Source organism: Amblyomma maculatum, chromosome 9, assembly GCF_055883805.1.
Source record: "Amblyomma maculatum isolate TAMU_Amacu chromosome 9, ASM5588380v1, whole genome shotgun sequence".
Classification (NCBI taxonomy): Eukaryota; Metazoa; Arthropoda; class Arachnida; order Ixodida; family Ixodidae; genus Amblyomma; species Amblyomma maculatum.
Window position 1 is genome coordinate 17,846,693 of NC_139352.1, and position 19,462 is coordinate 17,866,154.

The 19,462-nt window shown below is 48.9% G+C and overlaps 1 protein-coding gene across 2 annotated transcripts in view; it reads left to right on the plus strand.

Moving 5' to 3' along the window:
* The first annotated feature begins 5,751 nt into the window (after positions 1 to 5,751).
* LOC146178472 (uncharacterized) overlaps positions 5,752 to 19,462 on the plus strand; it is a 147,705-nt gene continuing 133,994 nt past the window's right edge. For both annotated transcript variants that reach the window (XM_084578301.1, XM_084578300.1), the window contains exon 1: positions 5,752 to 6,556. The gene's annotated coding sequence lies outside the window, so the exon portion shown is untranslated. The remainder of the gene's footprint in view (positions 6,557 to 19,462) is intronic.

Below are 19,462 nucleotides of genomic sequence, written 5' to 3' on the forward strand. Positions count from 1 at the left end.
ACATACACATGGAAATAAAGATTTGATTCGCATTAGGATTTTCGCGAATGCTAAAATAATCTACTTAAACAGCTTGGGAGTGCACCGGCTGGGCTGTAAACTTTGTGACAATAAATTATACCATGGTTTAGAAGCAAACAATAAGACCCTAACCGACTGTTGACAAAGGATATACATAATCACTACGCTACGAATGGAGCGTCGACTGCGACCCGAGAAACCAATCAACCGATCTCTGCTTGGCTCTGTTACCGAGTTGACGGGGCGACCCGCCGCATCAGTGGAGAACAATCGACCCCGTATGACGCATCGCGAACGTGCCCTGCACACACGCGCAGGCAAAGGCCACAACACTCGCGCATGCTCAAAAGATCACCACGCGCATTTACCTAATTGCTCACGCAGAAGCAACGACAGATATAACGCCCTGCTTTTTTTTCTTTAAAGTACACGAGAGGAGAGAGAAAATGAAAGAGAGGGAGATGACCACACGTCACGCGTTACAGCTGGCATCTCCGTGCTCAAGAGAACAGAGCAGTCAAAAAGAAATAAACACACTAAGGAATAAATCAGCAAGACGGGAAGACTGAAAGAGAGAATGAAAACTGTAAAAGAAGACAAATAGAGCAAAGAACCTGGTTTGTTCACGATCCTGATTTCTTGTTTTCCCCGTAACGCATTATCTAGGGCGGAGGCTACAAAAGTCAGGGCACCTCATCCAGTGTTTTGGGCGATACAGATGAGCCGGTCAACGTGACGCTGATCGCCGCTCACGGAGGGAGCGCCACTAGGCTTGATTCGTGACCGCCGAGGTCTCGGCGTTGGAGAGGGGGGCGGGAGAGGATGCGCAGATGAGCACAGAAAGGGCGATTCTGGTTTTTGAGCGAGTGTATGCGTACGTGCAGGGCCGAGCGGAGAAGGCAAGCGATTATTCGAGCCTCATTAGCTTCCTCTTTTTTTCTTTTTTCGTCGTTGTTGCCGTAGCCGTTGTTCTGAAGGTCAGGGCTGACAACAATTTGGGGCGAGAAACTCTGGCACCAATTCAAGCCGCCTTCCGTGCGTTAGCATAACTCCTTATAGCGAGCGATAGATAGCGCCTTGGAGCTGGGCTTACCGTAAGCGAGTTCTGGAATTATGATGGCTGCACACGGTGTTCTTGGGGGGCGGCAACTTTATTTTCTGTTCAATGCAGTCTCAGTCGAACACCATGCTTAAATGGTGCTTGTACGTCCTGCCCGAAAGAAGTTATGCATGAGAAGACAGAAATGCCAAAGTGTCTCGTGCTGGATACGAAACCCACGCCAGCAGCAACCTAGTAGCTTGATCGACTAACCAAAGTTGAACATGTGTCGTTCGTTTCATGCGTGTAAGAAAAGCACTACAATAGCGTTTATGCGTTATTCTCCAGAACGGTTAGAAGAAGTGATGTGCAAGAGGTTATGTTATATCCCAGATGAAATCAGCTTACAAACGTAGTTAAAATGAGGCGCTTGTTGTGAAACGTATGCAACTAGAGCCGATAGCCATCGACATCAAGGAAAGCATATGGGATATTTTGTGGGTGTGGATCAATGAAAAATAGTACTGTAATAGTGGAGATAAACTATTTGAAAGTAGAAGTAAAACAACCCCATGCCCCTATGCTTTCATTAGTCTCAGTGGCTGTTGGCTACATTTGCATGCATCTCAAAACAAGCGCCTCATTTTTCCCTACGTCTGTTTGCTGATTAGCCTATCGAGGACCGAAGATCTGGCAGTCTTGATGTTATAGGTAGCTAAAGGAGTAGAGACACCAAATTTTGGTGGTATTTTTCTTCTTGTTAATGATGCGTAAGCCATTCCTGTGCATATATCGATAGGCACTCAGTTCTCGCCTACGGCCGCTAAATAATTTATAATTGATTTTTCTTTTCTCACCAGTTTCGGTTTCAGCAGCCGAGAGATGGATATGACGTCACAAACAAGTCTTGACGAGCGGTATGAAAAAAAAAAATGCGATATAATCGCTGATTCGTAACTTGTAGTGATTACTGTTCTTCAAGCAGGCTGGCTTTATCATCGTAGTGGGTTGAAATGACTCAGGAATGATTATATCGCGCTATTTTCATCCCTCACATGACCCAGACTTCACTCAGGGGGTCTACATGAGACCGACAAAGTCGGGTCGGGTGGGCCTGTCGGGATGAAAACAGGCTGCCGGGCAAATGTATACGCTAGGGGATCGAGCTAGACGACCGTCGGGACGGTTCGGATCCTGCCAGCCCGACTCACGCTGACGCGTTGGGCCGGCGCCTCCTCTCTTGTCTTCTTGTGGGTCGGGGACGGGACCGTGAGCTGTTCGTCTGAGCATTCCTCCTATTCCTCCTCTCTCGCCAGCACCTGGTTCACTTGCTGGATCCACGGTTTAGCAGCGATCTCTACCCGACAGAAACGAGTTCATGTAAACCAAGACGGGTCGGGCAGGCTTAGCCAGACAACCGGCTCCCCTCTACTTGACCCTCTTGCTTCGGGCTCATGCATACAAGGCTACTTTGACGTCACAGCCATCGTTCGGCTGTTGAAACTGGAACCGAAGCAGGCGAGAAAAGAAATTCCATTAAAAACTATTCAGCGGTAGAAGGCGAATATGACGTGGTGATCCGTGTGCAGTAATTCGTTAGGCATCACTGCAAAGGATAAAACACGAACCCAAAAATTAGGTGTCTGTATATTTCTCTAAGAGGGTTATTACACAACGCCAGCCACTCCGTTAGATCATGTTCTCCGCTATGATCGTGGGTGGCGCGGGAGAACAATCTCGATGATTAATTACGTTTAACATAAATACACGGGAAAATGAATGTTTGAACAGCCGCCGTCATGGCTCCGTCGATGAGATCACCGGAGGCGAAATTCGGAGTTGGTGGGTTCGGATTCCACCGGTTGACATTTATTTTACTTTCTAATTGTGTATTTTCACGATTACATTATTATTTCACATTGATCAACAGCCAGAAATAAATTTCCTTCGTCGGTGTGAATGGCTTTTGGCTCAATTTACATATTACCCAGATGAATCTTTTCGTACTTCCGGTAACACTTTGATATAAGTCAACAAAGTGCCAGCGATTTACCACGGAAGCTTAATGCGAAGAGTCATTAAAGAATCAAGTCTTTCGCATAACTATCTTTTGTGGAAAGAGAAAAGGGCTACTCCGGTCCTGCGTGTCGTCTTTTATGTCCCCGCTGCTTTTGCGCTGCCATTACTGTGATGAATCACCGACAAGCCCGGACCAACTTATTAACCAATGCATAATTATTTGCTGTGAAAACTCAATGACACCTTACCTTAAGTACAATGACAATTAAAGAAAAGGAATGTAAATAACAAAAGTTATCAAGTTTTTAGCAGGATATGCTTGCCATATATAGCCTAATGAAAGTACGGCGCATTTCGGAAATTGCCTGCTGCAAACCTTGCCATCTATTAATAGAGGACACTACACATAGACCAAGACACTTGGAAGTGTATACTATCATGAGAAAAAGCAAGAGACCCCTGCTACCGCTTGCCTAGCCAAGCCGAATTTCATCCTGGCGTCTTTTGATGAAGTACTCCTGGTGTCAAGCAGCGTGGTTCGATCGCAGTGGCAACGCGTTCTTTCTCAATTCTAAGGACTTCCCCTTACGAACCATAGTTGACTGAAGTTATTCCAAATCCCTCACCAGGGCGCTTTTAATAGCTTGCGTGGAGCTTCATGGCACTAACGCCATATACCCATACCATACCATACCATACCATACCATACCATACCATACCATACCATACCATACCATACCATACCATACCAAGAAGGGCTGCTTAAAAGGTGGGGCCAGTTGTGTTTCTGCGGCCATGACCTTGTGTGCAGTCGTTAAGGTCGCCGAATATCAATCAGGACACGGCGGCCGCATTTCGGTAGAGGCGAAATGCAAACAGGCTGGTGTGATGTGCGATGTGCGTGCTAGGGGCGTGCTAGCGAATGCAAGGGGGTCGAAATTAATCCGGAGCCCTGCACTATAGGTCGTTTCACATAGCCCAAGGTGAACTTCGGGGCTTTAAAACACGACAGACGAAGTTACCGTACCACACACGCCAGAATACCATGCACATAATAGCCTCACAAGATAGAAAAATACGTTTCCGTTCTAGAACGCCCTTAGTAACAACCGCCTGGCTAGAAAAAACCAGCAGATGGCATAGCGTTACCACAAAGACCCTTGCGGCGGCAAGTACAAGCGACGCCGGCGCATTTAAAGGCTTGCTCAAGCGCACCTCACAGCGGCTACATCACGGACCAGAGGAGAATAAATGTTCGAACCACGGCTGTATCCCCACAGAAAGCGATCGAACACGAAGGACGTCGTGATCGGGAGACAGAAAAACAAAAACATATGTATCAGTGACCGCGGCACTTGCCGAGAACGGTTCATCACAAAGGCGACGTTGGTGCACCTGCCCGCGACCGACAGCGCCGCACGAAGGGAGATAAAAAAAAGAAAAAGAGGACAAGAGTACGGGAGGGGTGCCGCAAAGGCCCGTTCAAGTGGGATCGCAATTTGGCAGCCTTTGCCGTCGTCGGATCACGCTCCCGTACTCTTCACCGTGGGCAGGCAAGGGCGACCGGTTAGAGGCCACGGCGGCTTTCCTAAAAGGGCAGGTGGCAGACGACGCGGAAGCTAGAGAATAAAATAGTGCGACTAGCGCTCAGTGTGCTGCGCCGCTCGCCACTGGTGACGCCGCAAGCGGTAAACCTAGTCGCATGCAGTCTGAATTCCCCCTAACACTAGAGTTTGAACGGCTGTGCAGAAATTAATTTTCACTTTGCTATAGGGCGGTATGCACATTATAGGTCTACAAAAATGCAGGTATTATCTGGACATGCAGGTGGTACCTAAATATAGGCGCTACATATCGGACGCTCTGATTAATTAATGTACTTCCCAGGACGACATGGTGCCGGTTGTTGCCCAGTGCTTCAACGGGGGGCTTGGAATGACCCGTTAGTAGACAAAATGCAAAATATGATATTGACGGCAGCCCCGCTTCTAGCTTGTGCGTACAAGCAAAATGCGATACTCAATTCAAGAAAAAGCAAATGGACAAGGCATCCATCTTACACTCTGCTACTCCGTGACAAAATGTCTCATTTTGGAAGTAGCTCTATTGAAGTGAATGTCTGCCAAACTTTGTTTTAGCCAGCGCGATGCGAGCGCCAACACTCGCTGCTAGCAGACGACGCGGCGAAAGCGAAACCAAGGTTTCGATTGGTCGCCGCCAGGTGCCGCTAGTTGACTCCTTACTGCCTGAATGGAAGAACGGAGAGACCGTATCTGAGAGAAGAAGAGATGGAGGTGGAGTACTTGTTCTTGTTTCTCTACAAAATTTGTATACGCCAGAAAGCTAGCATGATCAAGCATTTCCAATCATTCCGTGATAATATTTTAATGGTATACACAACAACGGCCTTTAATTTGCAGAGCGAGATCAGTTGTTCTGGGGTTCCTTACGTGTCTCGTTTCTCTTTTCTCGTTTTTTTTTTTTCTTCGCGGCTCTTCCAGGCTCTCATTCTACTTCTAAGCTCGTCTACCTTCCTGACGTCACCCTTTCGTCACAATGTGGGCGGAGGCTTTGGAGCAGTGGGGGAGAAATAGTGCGCGCCGTTTATGGTGTTGTGTGTGTGCGTTGTACGCGTAGTTTATTCAGACGGTGCACGCGGCCGGGGCGTGGAAGCGGCGCCGGCGGGGAAAGCGCGCATGCGTGGGGAGCATCGCGCCTCTGCACGGATGGCAGCGGCTCCAAGCGCTCGGCCGACGCATTTCTTCGGTCCCGCGGCTGTAGCGGCGGTGGCCGCGCGCACAAGGCTCCGCTGGCTTGGCGCACACGCGGACTCCCAACTTGTTGCAACTACCCGGTGCGCGATCAGCTTTAGTTGAGTGTAGTTTAGGGCACGCCGCGTTGTAAGAGTGCGCGAGCGTCGAATTTTCGATCGACCCCGACCGTGAGCGCGTGCGTTTTTTGGGCAACGAGTTGTTCCGGGCGCCCGAAAAGCGTCGTCTGCACACACCTGTTGCCAGGTGCTGCTGCTATCGTTTTCTCTTTTTTTATTTTTCTGACGGAGGGTGCGCGCGGCTCGCCGTGCTGTTCGCCGCCGTCGTCTGCGGTTACCCGTGTGTGTCGTCTGCGTGTGCGCGCGAGTGATTCCTGTTGTCTGCAACTCTGGGGATTGCCGTCGTCTGCGGCTGGGAAAAGAAAACGACTTTCCGATATCCTCTTACTCTTCGACCCAGTTTTTTCTGTGAGTGAAAGTGCCCGGAATCCGAAAGTTTAATCTAGCGCCGACTGCCACAAACTTCCTCTATATTGTGACTTAAACGAAACCTAAGGCGACAGCATTCGACGAGGAAAATCAAAGTGGTTAACTTTGCGCCAGCGACGAACAGCGACTACACAGGTGGACTCGAAAAGCACAGTTGAAGTACTGTTTCAGCTCTTCGCTCCTCGGCAGTTGCCTTCGGAAAGAGGTTCACTCATCCTGTAAGTAGCTCTCCTTTGATTATACACTTAGGTCAATGTGCAACTGTCGTCAAACTTGGCCTTATTCTTTCACATCGAAACCTAATCTGCGTATCGCGTACTATATTCGTCATGGCAGCTGTGCAAGAAATAACACACGCCTAAATTACATGCCTACTTATTACGTTTACCTGATTTTCTGCGATTGCTGCAGAACATCCTGTACCTTATTTTGTCCTTCTTTCATGTCGTAAGAAAAGGAAAGATGAATACGCTCGAAATAAGCGTGGTCCGCGGATTCGTCGAAAGGCTCCAGACAACCACACGCCCCAAGTCGGGAGCATAACATTCAGTACGATCGAATCCATTAAAACAATGCGAAGAGTATCATGGAATAAAGCGCGAACGCATGTGGACACGTGAAGCGCTCGCGACATTTGGTGCTGTTTCTTGGAAAGTTTATTGTCGAGTTGACCTTGCCTCTAAAAGGCCGCTTCGTCGTCACATAGTCCGTGCGCCAGCAGCGTGGGCGTATGCGATCTTTCGCGTGTATCCTTGTACCCTGCGTTTGCAGGCGCAATTGTTCCCTTGCAAGTAGGATCGTGCAGATTCTGTAATTTGCATAGTTTAATATTTGTAGTAAGGTAAACAGATGGACTTTTCCTGGGACAAGAAAGAGAAATACAGTTGAACTAATGATATGTATTGCCTGAAATTGCGAAATGGCTTTTTGATTACCTCGACATCTGTTGACAGATTTCTTGATTTTCGAGGTATAGAAGAAGCTAAAACGTCCCCCTGTTCTATATTGTTTTACCAAGCTTAATGAAAGCTCCAGTTTCGGTTCAGCCAAGCCAATAATATGAATTATACAACTGAAGCCGGGGTTAAGGTTTTTAGACTAGTTTTTCTGCCTGTAGTTTACATATGGCTTAAATGACCAGAATAAGATAGCTTTCTTCCTGAAGTAATAAAGGTAATTGTCTTAAAATCCTAAAAGGCGAATTTTTAACGTCGCAAAGGTGCAGTCATATGAAATAACAAGGTCATTCCGATAAACCTTCACACCTTGCTAACCTTCACAAATCCTTATAAACGAAGATTCCTGCGAACCTTCACATTGCTTTGTATTGAAGTTCCGAAAGTTCTGGTTTTGTGTTTGTGCACTTGCTCTCATCATGTCGATCGCCAATTCAAATAATGTATTTATACGTGAGGTGCATCAATGAAATCGGAGTGTTCTGAACAGAAAATAACATGGTCTTGTCGACCACATTACGTGCTATACTCTTTCCACAATTGTGTTGCGAGCTCTTATCAACAAGAGATGAACCGGAAATAGGAAAAGAAAGGAAGCACAACAAGGTGTCTCCCAAAGTGTGCCCCAGGCTAAGCAAATACAACTTATAGTTACATTGTAACTTGCAGATCCTACAGTAGGGAACTAAACTGATGGGCAAATTGGCAATGTGCCATTCTTGATCTACAGCGCGGAAGACAAGCACATGAAGCACGTATCAACGAACGTACCCGTTATTATATAGCTTGGGATGTTACCGTTCTTGCCTTACCGTCGCCGTACAGTTGGGAATAAAATTATGTCCGCTGCCTGAAAGCATTTCATTAATGAAAAACAACGAAAACGGTCATTATTCCCTCTTGATATGTATTCGTCGTGCATTGAATTTTCCATCTGCCGATCACCAGGGCGGTGTAATTCTTCACTAATCTTAGGAGAGTCTTGCGTTCTCTTTTCAAGCGTTCTGAGCTCAGTTCAGCGTCTGCATACCTTTATTCTGTTTTCATTCTTTTACGCAAGCAATTTTCTCACCTTTCTCTTAATGGTTTCATCCCCCCAAACCCTTTTCGTAGAGAGAGAGTAGCACGTCAGTGCTTTTCAAATGCCGGACAATTAAGCTGTGTGTTCTTCATTCAAGAGGTCTTCCTATAGTAAACCATGATTTCCGGCACACAGGCCGATTTAAAGCACTACGCCCGTCATTTCTCAATGAAAATTTGTTAAAACGGCCCCAAGGCTAATTATGTGCCTTCAAATTGAGAACCGGCTGCGTCGACTATAGAAAGAGAATGGTAGGAGGAAAGGCTTTATGATTGCGCCACTGTTTACGTATACCTACCTCCGTGACGTTTACAGCAATGATTCAAACTCAGCTTTTGACACAAACCCCTGCACAAATGCGAACGCATATGGGTTCCTTTCTTTCCATCCCAGATTCAACTTACGAGTAAAAACATACCGTAATTCCGCGATTGTAATGAGCATTTTTCTGATAGTAAAATCGGTGAGATGCCTGGTTTCGTGTCGGGTTTTTTTAATCCGATTAAGAAGCGCATGCAGATTTGAACGCATATTTAATTTATTTAAAAATTGCGCGCGTCAGAGCCGTGCACACGTACCAATGTCTTCTTGTTGAGAGTGAATGATAGGCTTAGCCTTGTGGATATGAACAAACTTTGGAATAAACGAAGAAATAAAAGAGATGTCGACAACAACCGGAACTTAATAAACGCAAATATCTGCTGTCGGTGTGGCATAGTCCCTCTGGCATTTTCTAGGCATTTTTCCGTGCGATTTCATGAAATGTTATCAAAATGCTTGAAAAAAAAAAAGAAAAAAAAAACTGAGCCCTTTCAGTTTATGTGCACACAATCATCTGAAATAAATAAAAAAATAAGAAAAGAAAGGATAAACAAATAAATGAAAGCAAGAAAGAAGTAAACAAAGAAAGCTTTCCTGCTCAAGCTGCCGAGATCTGCGCGTGAGATCGGCTTGTGAGTGGTCCGCGAGACAGCCACTCACGATAGCCAGTTACCATGACAACCGAACCGCCGTCCAATAATATATTGTTCTGCCGTGTAAAAATCTTCGTGAAATGTGCACGCCTTCCAAAATGCAGCATGCGGTGTTCGCGAGACGGATCGTCAAGGTGGTTTACCACACCACGTAGTTTCCTCTCGGATGTTAAAGATACGCTTGAGACTGTACGCCATGTTTTCGCGGCACGGTTTTACGATATTACTCCGAGAGTCTGCGTAGAGCCTCTTAAAGAATACCCGAATTATGGGCGGCGGGGGGCCTGTTACCCGCCGTGCGCGACCGCAGGTAATTACGTCTTTGCCTGCAAGAAAACGACAACGACGAAAAACCGGCATGCTGTCTAGGTCTTGCTGCCAGATAGAAGGAAAACGCTAAAAAACAAAAAGATACTTTATTATGCCGCCAGGGAGTGGTGTATAGTTTAGAATGGAGTCATAATAGCTCCGCGACAGCGCTGATCTTGCCGAGATCGGAGCTTTGCTTTGGAGGAACATTAAGTGGGGTTGTAATTTACCTACACTTATACAAGATAGCCATTGAGCGAACATGTAGTAGATATGCAAATACTTGGCCGGGTGTTTTCCGCGCTATTGTCACTCAACTTTCTCTGTGGAAAATATCGGTATAGGCGCAAGCTGTATCCTCGCCAGACATATAACCAAACGTTTGGTCTGATGGCGTCAAGGCTAACACATTTCTGAAGTGTTATTCGCTCGATGCCCCGCCGGGGTGGCACAGTGGTAAGACGCCCGACTACTGTGCCGGAGTTCCCGGGTTCGAACCCGACCTCGGTGGCTGCGTTTCGTTGGAGGCGAAACGAAGTGGCGTTCGTGTGCTGTGCGATGTCAGCGCACGTTAAAGATCCCCAGGTGGTCCAAATTACTCCGTAGCCCTCCACTACGGCTCCACTTTCACTCCCACCTTCATCCCTTCCCTTACGGCGCGGTTCAGGTGTCCACATAGCAGGTGCGACAGATACTGCGCCTTTCCCTTCCTGTGAACCAATTATTATTATTGTTATTTGCTCGATGAACCTGTACATACGCGAACAAAAATTTCATCTTCCTCGGCTGCCTCACAGTGATGCGCTTTCATTCATAAGACAAACGCGCGTCCTAAAAGTACGCTGAACGTGACATGGATATGGTATGCCTTCTCGTTTGGTTACCGGATCTGTTTACGTATTTGAACTCACTGAAAGGATTATTCTTGCATAAAAGAACCAAAAGATTGGTACATCATACGGTAACTGGAAATGTCACGCCGCATCGTTTTGCATGGTTTACAACGCTGTTCCGAGTAGCAAAGAAGGGGGGGGGGGGGGGGGATGAAGAAAGCTAGCGTCACCCCGAAGTGGATGTATTTTTCCCGACGTCTGCACATTTGTCTGCCGACTCGGCTTTATGGCAGAGCTCAAGAACACAGTTCTAAAGAAAGAAGAATAACAACGGATAAAGCTCGCAACGTGGTCTAAGCTGGAAACGCTGACGCTAGTGTCTGCTGCAGGTAACGTTCTACGAGACTTATGGCGGTTATAATTCTCCGTACACTTTCGCTCAGGCCAGACAGCGCGAAGCTCGCACTTCCTCCTTAACGCTGTACGAGGGGACTCTGAAAAGTCGTCGGTGAACGGATTCACGTAGTTGTCCTTGCGGCAGGTCGTTCCGCGAATGGAGTCGTTCCATGAATGAACGCAGCCTTATAGCTGTAATTCCGTCAATGCCGCTGTCATTCAGGCGTCGCAACCGAACCTGTCTTATTGGTCGTACGAATTTAAAAATGGAGAACATCAAGAAGATGTGGTAAAGTTCGTTGAAGTAACGAAGCCAAAAACTGCTCTGAGCGAAAGTCTGCAGCTATAGGGAACGACATCTATCTGTGCGTTCTTAACTATATGCTTGGCGGGAGAGCTGTACTGCTTTTTAGTCATCTTCACTTTAATGCAGTTTTTCTAAACCTATATGCTGTTGAAGAAAGATATTGTTTTGTTAAGAGGCTGTTACGCAGTACTAACAACTCTCTGGGGCACGGCGTCTGAGGTTAACTAGGATGACTCAGTTCGCCGCACCAACCTCGGCAATAATACAATGCGGGTAGATGATAGGCCTAACCGATTGAAATCACCGATAGATTTAAGTAAAAAAAAAAAAAAAAATGATCCCCATTTCAAGCGTAAGGCAGCTGTAGCTGCTGTTACGTTTCTCCACCGAGAAGTGGGACAACTGACGCGGCCACCGCATAGCAACAGGCAGAACCGCGAGCGGATCGGCCATTTCGACGCCGTTCATCGGCCGCGCAACGCTTCCTCCCGCCGACAAGTCTCAGCGTGTTACTGTGCGTGCGTGTGTGTGCAAAAGCTGGTCAAGCCTGGAGCTCGAGGGAAAGTGCGTCGCCCTCTCCTGTCTGCAGGAGGTGGAGGAGATGAGGTCGGAACACCTGCGATTGAGTCATTCGTCGTGAACCAACATGTTTGGCTCTCCCTTTCCTGTGAGGGTTTACCCTTTCCCCGTGAACTGGAAAAACTATAAAAAGCAGCGGCCGACTCCGCTGGGACAGAGACTACTTTGACGCGCCGTTGGCACGACGCTAGACACCAGCTGTGTGAGAGTGTCTGTAATCTCTCCGGGTCAGCTTCACTGCCCGTTTCTTCCTGATGTTACAGTAAAGGTTGTTTCGTTAAAAGACGCCTCGTCTTTGCTGGCACCTTTGATGCCGTCCGCCGTCCACGGAGCCGCCAGGCCAACGCTACCGAGGGGCCGCGCGCCGCAGCGGTACGCTGCCCCGGAGCACACGACCCGCAAACGTAACAATTGGTGGCAGCGGTGCGATACTCAGGCGCACGCGACCACCAAATGTAACAACTGGTAGGCATCGGTGGGACGACCAAGCCGTAATCGTGAGCGGTGGGACGACGACGACCAAGCCGTAACCGTGGTTGGAGGGACGAGCCAGGCGATACCGTCGTCCAACAACTGGTGAACAGCGGAAAGCGGAGAGACGAGGACGACCAAGCAGTGACCGTGGTCGGTGAAACGAGCCAGGCCTGACCGAAGTGCAACATCTGGTGGGAAGAGCGGAGATGTCCGAGGCGTGACTCGTGAATCAAAGCAGCTCAGCGGAAAAGGCGGGAGCAGTGCAACGAGCCCTGTGTGATGACTGGTTGCCTGCAGCGGAACGACTGCGTTGGATTCTTGGCTGCGAGGTTTGGTGAGTGCGGGACTTTCTTCTACTGAGTTTTGCCAGGCTTTTGTTAAGTAGAGAACAGAGCTGGTAATTGTGTTGTCGTTGTTGCTGGGTTAATTGCAGCAAGGCAATAGTGGGCAGTAGAGAAGGCAGCACTCGGAACAGCCATGAATTTGGATTTGAAGTCGTTGCGCAAACCGAAATTGCTGGAGCTTGCGGAGGAGTTGGGTCTGAATTTGTCAGACAAACTCAGAAAACTAGAAGTGTTAAAGGCTATTCTTGAGTTGGAAGCTGAAGATGACGAGCTTTTGGAATGCCTTGAGATCATTGACGAACGTCAAGAGGAACGTGAACGTCACGAGAAAGAGATTCGTGAACGTAGAGAACGTCACGAGAAAGAGATGCGTGAACGTAGCGAACGTCACGAGAAAGAGATGCGCGAACGTAGGGAACGTTTCGAGAAAGAGGACGCCCGCGTAAGGAAACTGATGCAGCTGGAGATATCAGCACATAGAATGAGCGTGGAAAGGATTAAAGCTTGCAATGCCATTCAGTGTAACGGTTCAATACCGCGAGATGGTCCGCCACCGTTCCTCATCGCCGAGGATATGGCAGGTTATTTGGCAGACTTCGAGAATGTCTGTAGAGGTAAACGCTTCGAGCGAGGTAGTTGGGCGCTGAAGTTGGTAGCTCTTCTCTCCGCTGAAGCGTCGGAAGAAATCAAGCGATTGGTTGGCGACCGCTTGAAAAATTACGATGAACTAAAAGAGTCATTGCTGATACGATATCAGATAACGCCTCAGGATCTTCGGAAGAGATATGAGAGCGAGAAACATTGTAACGAGGCATACTTTGATTTGGCCTATCAGTTGAAAGCCGCTGTAAGCGAATGGCTAGACAGTGCGGAAGTTCCGGAGCAAATCGAACTTGCATCGGACTGTGAGAAACAGCTTGGGGAAGCGGCCGAGCAATGTGACCGCAGTAGCGAGCCGACCGAGGCTGTAACAGAAGAGCATCGTGTTACCTTGGTCGAGCCACTAGCTGAGACGGTTAGCACAGGCTTAATCGGCGAGAAGTCCGAAGTGACGCCGTTAAGCGAGGTGAACTGCATGCCGACCCAAGTAGCTGTAGGAGATACAGTTCCATCACATGAGAGTGGGGAACTGGTAATAGCTGAACCGCCTCTCAGTGCAGAAGCTTGTGTAGAGCGTGGCGGAGAAGGAAACCAGCTAGGAAATGACAGAATTTCGGTTTCCGAAATCAGCTTCATCGTAGAGCAGGGCACGCAGAAAAACGAAGTGCCGATCAGGGAAACTGCGCAGCCCGCGAGTTGTGATCAGCCAGGGCAGACCGACGAGGAGTGTGCGTCCGCTGTAGAGAGCGAGACTTGCGAAGGCGACAGCGAGCGACCAGAGCAGAGTCAGAATCGTTCGTGCCCTGATACCACGCTAGGTTGTATTCGCGAAAGCAACCCCAGTGCGAACGCGGACGTGGCATACATGACCCTCACGCAATCCGAAGCGCCCCAGCTGTCGAAGGAGCTTGATCGTGCGCCGGTTAACGCTGAGCGATGCGGCTCATCAGAGGACCCGTGTAACGTGAGTGGCGAGCCGCCAGAGGAAATGCCTAGCTTGAGGGCTGGCATGAGCGGTTGTTCGGATTTGAATGAAAGTGAGTCAAGCGATGCAGCCGCGGCGCCGCCAGAGGAAATGCCTAGCTTGGGGACTGGCATTAGCGGTTGTTGTTCGAACTTGACAGAAAGTGAGTCATGCGCTGCTGGCCGCGAATCAGACGCGGCGCCGCACTTTGACCACTTTGACGACACCGGTACCCTACTAGCTCCGGTTACCGCTAGAACGGTTACCGCTAGCTTGCCAGAGCTCGCGCCGAAAGAAAGTAGGACTAGAGTATTCAAGTCCTGCCACCGAAAAACGCGGAAAGGCAGGCGCGAGAAAGAATGCTGCCATCGTAAGGAGAGCAAACTCAAACGATTGCAGAAAGAAAGCAGAAGGCTAGTATTCCAGTGCTGCCGACGAAAAACGCGGAAAGGCAGGCGCGAGGAAGAATGCTACAATCGTAAGGAGAGCAAACTCCAAAGACTGCAAAAAGAAAGCAGAAAGCGTGTGTTCCAGTACTGCCGCAGAAAAAAGCGGAAAGGCAGGCGCGAGAAAGAATGGAACAAGTTGAAGCTATCGCTCCAAAGAAAGCGACTATCCCAAAGGCAGAAATGCGCCCGTGCCCAGAAAATGCGTGACTGGTGCGCCAAGCGTAAAGAGAGGGATAGGTTGTTTAGCAAAGCTAGTGACTTATGCTCATGCGTTTCTTTGCACAGAAACAGGAAGGTACGGTTGTTCCGTGAAACGGACAGCCGAAGCTTTAGTGAAAAGGGTGATCTCAACGGTAATGCCGATGGCTTAAGTCGAAGCCCATAACTTGAGAAGAAGCCTTTATTCACTAGTTGGTGTTTTTCTTCCTGACATAGGATTTTGAAAATTTGTATTGTAGTATCTTTGTTTGAAGTGCTGTTTTGAAAATGCGATTTTCAAATTTGTGGACGCGTTCCAAGTGCTGCTGAGCTGCCCTTTAATGTAGATGGGGGCATAAGAGGGAAATAGTCTGGCAAAACTTAGTGAAGTTTGTGCCGTGCTTGCTGGCTGAACGGTTGAGTCTTTAGCGTGGTTGTGACGTTGTGGGTTGTCAGCAAACTCTCCTGAAGACAAGTTGCAGAGTGCCTTGGAAACCCGGACTTGCCGAGGAATTCTTCAGGCTGACTGGCTCAAGAGAAACAGAGTCGGATGATCCCGGCTAGCAGCAACATCCCGATCCCTCCGGACAGCGGATGCAGTCCCCTGCCCTTCGGGATCTCCCTTCCCCGGCGGGGCAGTCTGTTACGTTTCTCCACCGAGAAGTGGGACAACTGACGCGGCCACCGCATAGCAACAGGCAGAACCGCGAGCGGATCGGCCATTTCGACGCCGTTCATCGGCCGCGCAACGCTTCCTCCCGCCGACAAGTCTCAGCGTGTTACTGTGCGTGCGTGTGTGTGCAAAAGCTGGTCAAGCCTGGAGCTCGAGGGAAAGTGCGTCGCCCTCTCCTGTCTGCAGGAGGTGGAGGAGATGAGGTCGGAACACCTGCGATTGAGTCATTCGTCGTGAACCAACATGTTTGGCTCTCCCTTTCCTGTGAGGGTTTACCCTTTCCCCGTGAACTGGAAAAACTATAAAAAGCAGCGGCCGACTCCGCTGGGACAGAGACTACTTTGACGCGCCGTTGGCACGACGCTAGACACCAGCTGTGTGAGAGTGTCTGTAATCTCTCCGGGTCAGCTTCACTGCCCGTTTCTTCCTGATGTTACAGTAAAGGTTGTTTCGTTAAAAGACGCCTCGTCTTTGCTGGCACCTTTGATGCCGTCCGCCGTCCACGGAGCCGCCAGGCCAACGCTACCGAGGGGCCGCGCGCCGCAGCGGTACGCTGCCCCGGAGCTCGCGACCCCAAACCTAACAACTGGCGTCAGCGGTGGGTTGAGCACGCGACCACCAAATGTAACACTGCGTAGTACGCTCGACAGCTGTCAGCTTTCCACTTCTGACCATATGGCTGCTCCTAGGCTAATGATAATCATTTCCTGGTTTGAAATCTCCAAATCGGGGCATCCTCCACAAGCAAAGTCCCGTCCTATGGATAGCAGCTTGCTGGCGTTGAGAAATTTCGCACGAGTAGACTCGGTCCATATCTGCCGTTCGGGCGCGCCCTTCGCTTATTAAATGCTGCTTGCTCGGGCGTATACCTATACCCACTTGCGAAGTAAGCTGCATTCAACTCGCGCTTGTAACCCAGCTGGTTTTACATGTTTGCATTGTTTGCGAATAGAACACGCTCATATCTATTTGCCAAATGTACGTCTTGGGGCTGGCTATTTAGCCTCGCGGAGTATATTGAGGCAGCTAATGGGGCAAGTATCGAGTGCTAATAGATTTCAACGGCGCTGTATTTGTAGAGCAGTTTTGCGGCCTACTTGGTTCATTGCAGATAAAAGGTGAAACTGCGCGAATGAAACGGGACGAGAGACATGTTGTCTTTGTTGTTCCTTTAGCCTCCTGTTCCGTTTCATTCGCGCAGTTTTACCTTTCAGCTGTGCGAGTATTTGTGTCTACGGTAGCTTTGAAGCCTTCGAAAAAGGAAAAAGAAAAGCGAAGTTTATCAGGACGTTATCCTTTCCTGAAACGCGGCAAACGTGGACAGAAGTGTCTTGTTGTGTTTTGTTGCGAAAGCAACAACGCCACGTTTAGGCCCGTCGCGTGGTCACGAATGACCTTTAACAGCCACGAAGAAGACGGAGACGAAGAAGAAGAAAGAAGAACGTTCGGTAACCCGCAGCTAATGCTTTCGCGTCAAATTCGGTTCAGCAGCGTTGAACCATTCTCATTTTTTTGATGACTCGATGCTTGTGTTTAGGCCTCGAAACCCTCATCTGATACTGAACGCTAATCTAACAATGAACGTGCCAAGAAGTCATGTTCACCGGTGTTACCGGTCGATTGACGTTGCGCAAGAAGGAATTAAGTCCATACGTTCCACCTGTGCTCACGTTTTAGCAAAGGGCCTCGGTTGCTCTTTTGAGCCAGTCTGCCTTTGAGAAACTCACACACAAAAAATCTGGGGCAGTTTTAGGTTGCGCTTTTAAGGGTACGATGCGACAACGCCAAATTATCCCGTCTTTGGGTCCCCTGCGTATGTTCGCACACACGCAATTTGTTACTCGCTTGATCACTGATTACTTAATTGCGACTTTATTATCTCACAAATACTCTTCGCTAGGTAGTGGTAACCTACCATATTATGGGAAAGATCAGTTGGATTCCCATCTCAATCTATCACCTCGAAGGAGCTGTCTGAGTTCGCAGTTCTTGCCATCTTGGCCGCGACGTCATGGTGTCTCGTGACGTCACTCAACCTGAAAACAAATCAATGGCAGTCCCTATCACCTGCCAGCTACCGCCTGCCAGCGCCATGCTTGTGATTTTTCTCTCACCGCGCAGACTCCGGGTTTTCAGGTTGTCGGGACCTCTAACGCTTCTTCAGCAGAAATAATACCTCAATCTCTTACCCCCAGACACGCAGTACAGTCGACCGTATAACCATGTGGCGTTCATTGCGGCAAAAATAAATGTTCCCTTCCTTTTGCTGTTGTTTTGTCCTGAATGGCCTGGGCGGCATTTCATTGGCCTTGAAACGATACGCCGCAAACGTGAAAGCTTAGTCCGGTTCAGTTTCCTGTTTTGCCAGACCACTTTCTCAGTCATTTATGCACAAACGTGACCCCTCCCCGAGACATACGCTGCCTGTACAACTGGGACAGCACTTTCCAGGCCCGACAGAAAGGTCGTTAACTCAGAAATCCCTCGTCTCTAACTGCTGCCCGTGAGACCCACATCCAGACATAAACGCGATGGATGCTATCAAGGGCGCATAATATGCGCATAGACGTCAAGCAGATGACCCTCCGCAGAGACGAAGAAAGCACACGCGTGCACATACGTGCGCTTATCCCCCATTTCTTTGCTCGCAAAGTGCACCTGTGACGTGCAAACACACGGCACCAGCAGTATACAGTATGCGTAGTATATGGTTTCGGGGCAGGGCACTCCCAATAGTGAAGGCGATGCGGGTCTCGCATGTCGTTATATGGTCTCGCGTACGCGGGCGACACGCGATTCTTTTCCTTTTGCATCGGCCCAAAGGCTCGCCGCCGAAGGAAGCCGGTGTGCCTACACGCGCGCCCAGGCTCGCGACTGCTGCTTGCAGACGCTGCCCCGCCCACGAATTTCGAAGTATACAGTGAGGCGAAGGATATGGGCAAGGGAGTGCAAACGGGTGAGGAAGAGGGGGATGCGTGTCTTGCTTCCTGACGCGTGCCCATATAGACGACGAGCAGAGGGGGAGAGGAGAAGGGCTACGGCCTTGCGTTAAAAGCAGGTGACGCGTGGGTGACGCCGACGGTGTGCTTTGGCACGGAGCGCTTGGTCGCGGCTGAATAACGAGAGATGCTCTTTGTCGCTGCTGCGTGTGAATGTAGAACTTCAATTAAAAAAATTAAGAAAAAAAATGTATCGTCCTCGCACGAACGAAATCGAAACAATATACGGGCCGTCATGTAAATCTTCCTGGTGTACCATGGCCCTGAATAATCACACACTGCAAACGTACGGCTGACTCGTTTGCAGTAAGTGATTCAAACAAGGAGAACTGTGGCGCGGGGGTGGGGCGACTAGCTTTAATTACGAGAAGGTCGGGTCAAGGAGAGCCTTTTCGGTCATTACGGTTGGCTTTGGCGGGGACGTAAGCGCCGTCTCGATAAACCGATTGTTCGAGTTAAGAGAGTTTTGACTGAACTAATTAGAGCTCCGCCGTGCAAAGCAAAGATGGCTACTTCGTGTATCGCCCTCTCTATGCGGTGGTTTGAGAAAGTACCGCTGCTGATCTGAAATGTGAATCCATGGAAAGAAACAAACCACTCTTGTGCTGTGTAAACTCAATGCCACATGAATCAATCGCGAACGACTTATCTTCGGCTCCGCTTAAGCTTAAATAGTGGTTCTTGTATTTTGATCACGTGGCACTTCCTGCCGCGACCTACAAGGCTGTGGTTCGGCTCACTACACGTACTACCTTTACCGGATGAAAAAGCATGTTGGAGCGGTAAACAAAAAAAAAATGTAAGTAGCGAGATTAAGCTTGTCAGTTATACCTGGTCGGAGAGAAGAGATGTAGTTTGTATCGAACGGTTGTAGCCACTTGGACGAGTTAAATTTCATACGCGATTCACATGCTTACGCGCGGTCTGGAGAAAGTCATCAGTTGGAACGCGGCAAAGTGCTGGCTCCGAAAGGCTGCTCTGAATGTTG